Source organism: Athene cunicularia (genome assembly GCF_003259725.1).
Source record: "Athene cunicularia isolate RWA chromosome 26 unlocalized genomic scaffold, athCun1 chr26_part2, whole genome shotgun sequence".
In the NCBI taxonomy this organism is placed as follows: domain Eukaryota; kingdom Metazoa; phylum Chordata; class Aves; order Strigiformes; family Strigidae; genus Athene; species Athene cunicularia.
In genome coordinates, this window is record NW_020799137.1 from 3018331 (window position 1) to 3023746 (window position 5416).

Below are 5416 nucleotides of genomic sequence, written 5' to 3' on the forward strand. Positions count from 1 at the left end.
AGGTTTATGAAGTTATCACTCGCTCCTCAGTTCAAAACCTCACTGAGAAACTTTTGGCTCTGCAGACAGACCGACACTAATCTTCTGTGTAATTGAATCATCATCGTGGATATTATTTGGCTGCTTTGAAACAGTTCTGTTTCTCAAGTAATATTTTGGTGCGGTTGCGGAGTGGTATATTTTTTCAGTAGTAATATTATTCCCTTGCTTTCAAATGCTGTCGACAGCGTGGCTCTTTATTGATATGTTACTAGGATCTCAGTCTGTCTTAAAAAAATCCTCTGCAGGCATGTGGAGCTGTGATTCCCCCCGCTCCCTAACAGAGGCTGTCGTGTCTGCAAGGATGAGCAATTAAGGGACATGACCAAGGAGAATTTGCCTGAATGTAGCTGTCTCTGATCTCCTAAACAATAAGTTTGCATCTTGATTTGGACTAGTTTACAACTCAGCGGGGCTATTGCCATTCCTGGGGTGTTGGATGGGATTTCCTCAATCTTTTGGGGATGGGAAGGCAGATGCACGGGGCTCCCCTAACCCCGAGGGTTCTCTGCAGGCTGGATAAACCTCTCCCAAATTACAGCTCCCATCCCAAGGGAGGGATAACCCAGACACCAGCCCCAATGCTGCTGCCATCAGGGGTTGCTCCTGGGGAAGAAGAAACCCTGGATCAATGCGATGTGCTTTGACCCAGAGATGGTTCACGGCAACTTGGAGAGAAGAGAGGGGAAGGGGCCAGACGAAGAGCTCGGGGGCTGGGGCTGAGCTGAGGGGGCTGCGGGAGGGATTTGTTGAATCCTGCAATTGCCTGAATTCATTTCAATTATTGGCAGCGCTTCTCTACAGAACTAAATAAAGTAAAATAAATAAGGAAAGCAGAAGGCAATATAAAGCAGTTAGAGAGGATCAGTGGTGAATTGAATAATTCATTCAGGAGAGAAAAGGAGCTATTTGCAATGTCAGTCTTATCTTGATTGTATTTATAGACAGGAACTTTTGACAAGGAAACTACCTGTAAATTCTTCTTCTTCTTTTTTTTTTTTCTTTTTTTTCTTTTTTTCCCTAATCCAGAAAATAACTGGCAGGAAGATTTCATGCAGGTTGTTTGTTTTTTTGTTTTTTGGGTATTCAGAGGTAGTTTGATGGGTTTTTATAAAGAACATGAAATCTCGTGGCCTCCCTGTGAGCCCAGGGGAAGTTGTTGCTTTCATGGAAACCGAGATAGCAGCAGCTGGAAACTCAGGAGGGAAGGGAGACAAGAAAGTTCCTTGGTGCTTCCAAAAGGGGATAGAAGCCCTTGTTTATATTTCCTAAGCTGGGTTTTGCAGCAAGAGGGGTCTCTGGGTCCCTGTTTGCTGGTAGGTGGAAGTTGCTGCTCTCGAGTTTTCCTCTCAAAAGTGGAAATTTGGGGATGGGGGTTTTGCAGCAGCGTTGCTGGTGGTGGGGAATGTCCCGGCGAGGTGCCTGGGGTGCGAGTGGGGTGCTCAGCTTCCTGCGGCCCCGGGGATGCTGCTGGGGAGGAGGAGAGGGAGAATGGCAGCTGGCCGGGCCTGAACGCCTCTGCAAGCGCGGCTTCTCTTCCTGCAAAGCTGCAGCCTGCCAGAAGTGTCGTTTTATTTCAGAAGACATCATTTGGAGTGAAAGATGGCTTGAAAAAAAATTAGTCCTACCGAGTTCCTTTGGCATAGAGAGACCCAGGGGCTTAAAAAATTTATTTACAGCTCTCATGCCTCATATTTGCTCTTCCCTTATTGAGAGATGGGGGACTTTTGGAATCAAACCCCACTTTTCCACTTCCTAAAAAGTGTCCCTGGAGTGAGTTCACAGAAATCCAGCCCAGGCCAGGCTCTGCCAATACAGAATCTCCAGTTCTGCCTCTGAACAGACGTTGTTGTAATTTGTTTTCCAGGCAGCGTTGGGGAAATGTGTGTTGTTCGCTGAACCTCCCATTTGCATTGAAGGGAAGTTATAATTTGAGCGAAGCATGAAATACTTGCAGTGAACTTCTTGTCTCCGCGAGCGCACTGGAGCTCAGCCTCGTGTATAATTGAGTTGTTGTAATGAAGTCTGGGCTTGGTTCTTCAAGAAGGAATTTGTTTCGAAAAGAGATTCTTGACTTAATTTAGACTTCATGCTATTTGCTAGCGCTTGCTGTCAGTGTTGTAGGTCTTACGGGACAATTTCTCCCTGGGTAATTCTGCGGAGGTCAAGTGATGCTGGGATGTAGCTCTCCAAGGAGCTTAGGGATGTAATAACCAGCAAGGGGTCCCTTGGCAGTAATCGCAGCGCTGCAGAGGATTTGAGCGCAGGCAGCACCAGCCACGAACAGCAGCGTGCTGAGGTCTGACCCCGCAAAGCTCTGGGAGCTCCGCGATGCTGCTGTGTCCATGGGATGGTGACAACCTGGGATCCCCAGGGAAGCCAGAGCTAGGGGTTACATGCATGTTTGCTTGGTGGAGCATGCTCTCGAGATGGATGTAGGACTGGGGAAGAGTTTTCCCTATTGTGTTAAAACTGAAACAGGAAACATAAGGGTGGAAGAGACTGACCTTCCAGTGCCTCCTTACCAAGGGAGACCACACACCATCTCTGAAGTATCAGACCTTTTTTCTCTGCTGCTCTTCTGGGAAGGTTCTCTGGGAAGTGAATACTGTACAGGCTCCATAACTCATTAGCATCTCTAAGCAAATGTAAAAGCAACAAGCAAACAGGCTGCCTTTCCTTCGTTTGTGCATTTTGGTTTTAAATATTACGTTTCCAGGGATAAATGTTGGCAGCACTTGAAATAAGATGTATTAATTAATGAACGAAGCACTTAATTTAGGTTTAATAGGATAATCCTTTGCCACATGTTACATAAATAGTAATTGAATATTAAGAATGCATTGAATAAGAATTAACTACTAGGGGAGAGATGCAGTTTATTGCACTCTTGTTAAACACATAGCCCCAGCCTGGGTCTCTGGCGTGGGAAAGCTGGATTCAAAGGCTCTGAAAGTCAATGCAGAAACTGCTCTGAAATATCTGTGGAGCGCAGGGTGAGAAATTCAGGCTTAGGCTTTTGTTCTTTACCAATCCGTGGCCTGACCTGAAGCTCAGCTGAACAGGAGGGACCTCCTTACATTGACTTTGAGAGCAGCTGGATCATTCAGGCAGGTGAAATCTAGCCATCATCCTAAATGCCTGGGAAAAACAGCATCACCAGTGTGTGGGCTCAACAGGTCTGGAGGCAAAGGGCCACTTTAGTCATTACCCAGAGCCATGGGGCTCTCCGCCATGTGGAGCTTGAAAGCTTTGCCAGGTCTGGAAAGCATCAGACCCAGTCAGGGGAGGGTGACTGAGCACCGGTGATGGGCAGGAGGGGGCCTTGACATCTCTACTTTGCAGCTTGAGCTGGGGAGAGCTTTCCCTGGGCAGTGTGTCCCTCAGCCCCCAGGTCACCCCAATCTCCTAACGTGCCAATTATAGCAACCACAGGAAATGCAGTCTCGTGTCCTTGCTTGCTCTCAGAGGGGAATCTGCCACCTTCATTTTATTCTGGTATTTATTTTTTGCTACTCACTCAGTTACATGATTGCAAAGTGTGAGTGATAAAACCCTTAAATTACTTATAGCTCATCTTTGTTTAAGGGAATAATTAGTGTGCTTCTAAACAGGGAGCAATTTTTCACAATGGGAAATTTAGTCTTGAAGGATATTTTCCCTGTAACTTATGCTACATAATTTAGCACTGATTACACAAGTGTTTTATTCTGTCTAGCCCTAAAACTTTCCCTCCTTCCCATGCCAGTTTACCTCAGCGCTGCAGGTCGTTGCACGCTGAAGGTGCTGCAGCTCCTGCTTAGGGGATTTGACGAGGGCTGTTCCAGTGACCCATGGCAGGGCAGAGAAACAATATCAGGTCCCCTAAACTCTCTATTGATGGAGCAGCAAACCCTGAGATGCTCCCGCTGGCTGCATCCCTGTGCTGCGCCCACCCGCAGCAGCCGTGCCAGCTCCACCAAAACCCCAAATACATCTTTTCTCAGCTAAACTCGAGCCTGGCATTGGAAGTCAAGGTGATCACAGAGTTTCTCTCGCTCTTATTTTAATTACTTTTATCCCTGGCCAGAAAAACTGCCTCAAACCTCAGCTGCTTGGCCATGTCACTTCAGCCTGTCCAGGTGATTTATGCCGCCAAGGAGAGGGAGGTTATTTAGCTATTGTTTCAAAACCAGGCGCAGAGGAATGGGGGGGGGTGTGGAGACATATTTCATTTGTGATTCAGATCCTGCCACCTGGGAGAGGCTGGGTGACAGGTATGGAGAGCTGGTGTAATTCATCTCCTGGGCCAGGAGGAGCTGGAGCCCGAAAGCAAATCTTGTGGCGGTGGTTTGGAGCATCCCTGTTCTAGCTGGGGCTGATGGCTCAGCTGGCACAGGGATTTTTGGGTGAGAGGAGAGGTGACAGCCCCACAGCGGGTGGACCAAGTGGGGAGAGTCTCTGCCCTGAGCTGGTGCTGCTGTTCCTGCATTGAGGCTGGGAGCAGGAAACTCGGCAGCAGCTTTCTGTGATGTGCGGTGAGGCAGAGCACAGCGATTTCCAGTGCAACCCAATTCTCCCTGTATGTTAATTAAATGGGACAGGAACATGGACCTGGCTTCTCTGAATAAGAAATCAACTGGAAGGTGGCTCCTTTCCCAAGCCCTGGTGCTTCAGCAACCAGACTGAAGGGGAGGTGGGAGAAGAATATCCCTGGATTAAATTTAATGAAAATAAATATATCAGCTCTAGTAGCAGCAGGCAGGGCCTTGTTTAGCGAACAGCAAGTCCAGCTCATTCTTCAGGAGCTGTAACTTTTGTGCTGGCTCTGAGCCCGCATGGTGCCTTTGCACAGAGTGTTTGGGGAGGTGCAGGCCTGATGCCTGGGAGGTAGCTGAGACAGCCTGGGAGACAATGATAGATGAAGTAATGCTTCACGAAGCTGGCATATGCTTGACGATGAGCCTGTTATGCTGGATGCTAAATACCAAATGGTGATTAAATGGTGGTGGTGAGGACGGAAGGGGGTGGTGGACGGAGACTTTGACCCATCAGCTCCCAGGGGCTTCACTTGGCAAAACTTCCTCCAGAGTTGCACAGAGGTGTGGGGGCTTCACGGGTCTGTTTGGTCCTTGGCTTTGTTATATATATATATATCTTAAAGAACCTAAGCAAACCAGGTATTTCCATAAATAGCTGAAAGTAGGAAAGTTGTTCTTCTACGGTGCTCTCCCAGATTTCTTTAGCATCCCATAACAGCTGGCACAGGTTCCTGTCCGTGGTGGGGAGACCAGCCCCTGCCTCCTCTCCCCCATCGCTCTTCCTACAAAACAGACAAGATGGAAGAGGTGACCAGGACAGGAGCTGACCTGCCCCAAGCCCAGGCTGTGTGGTCAGT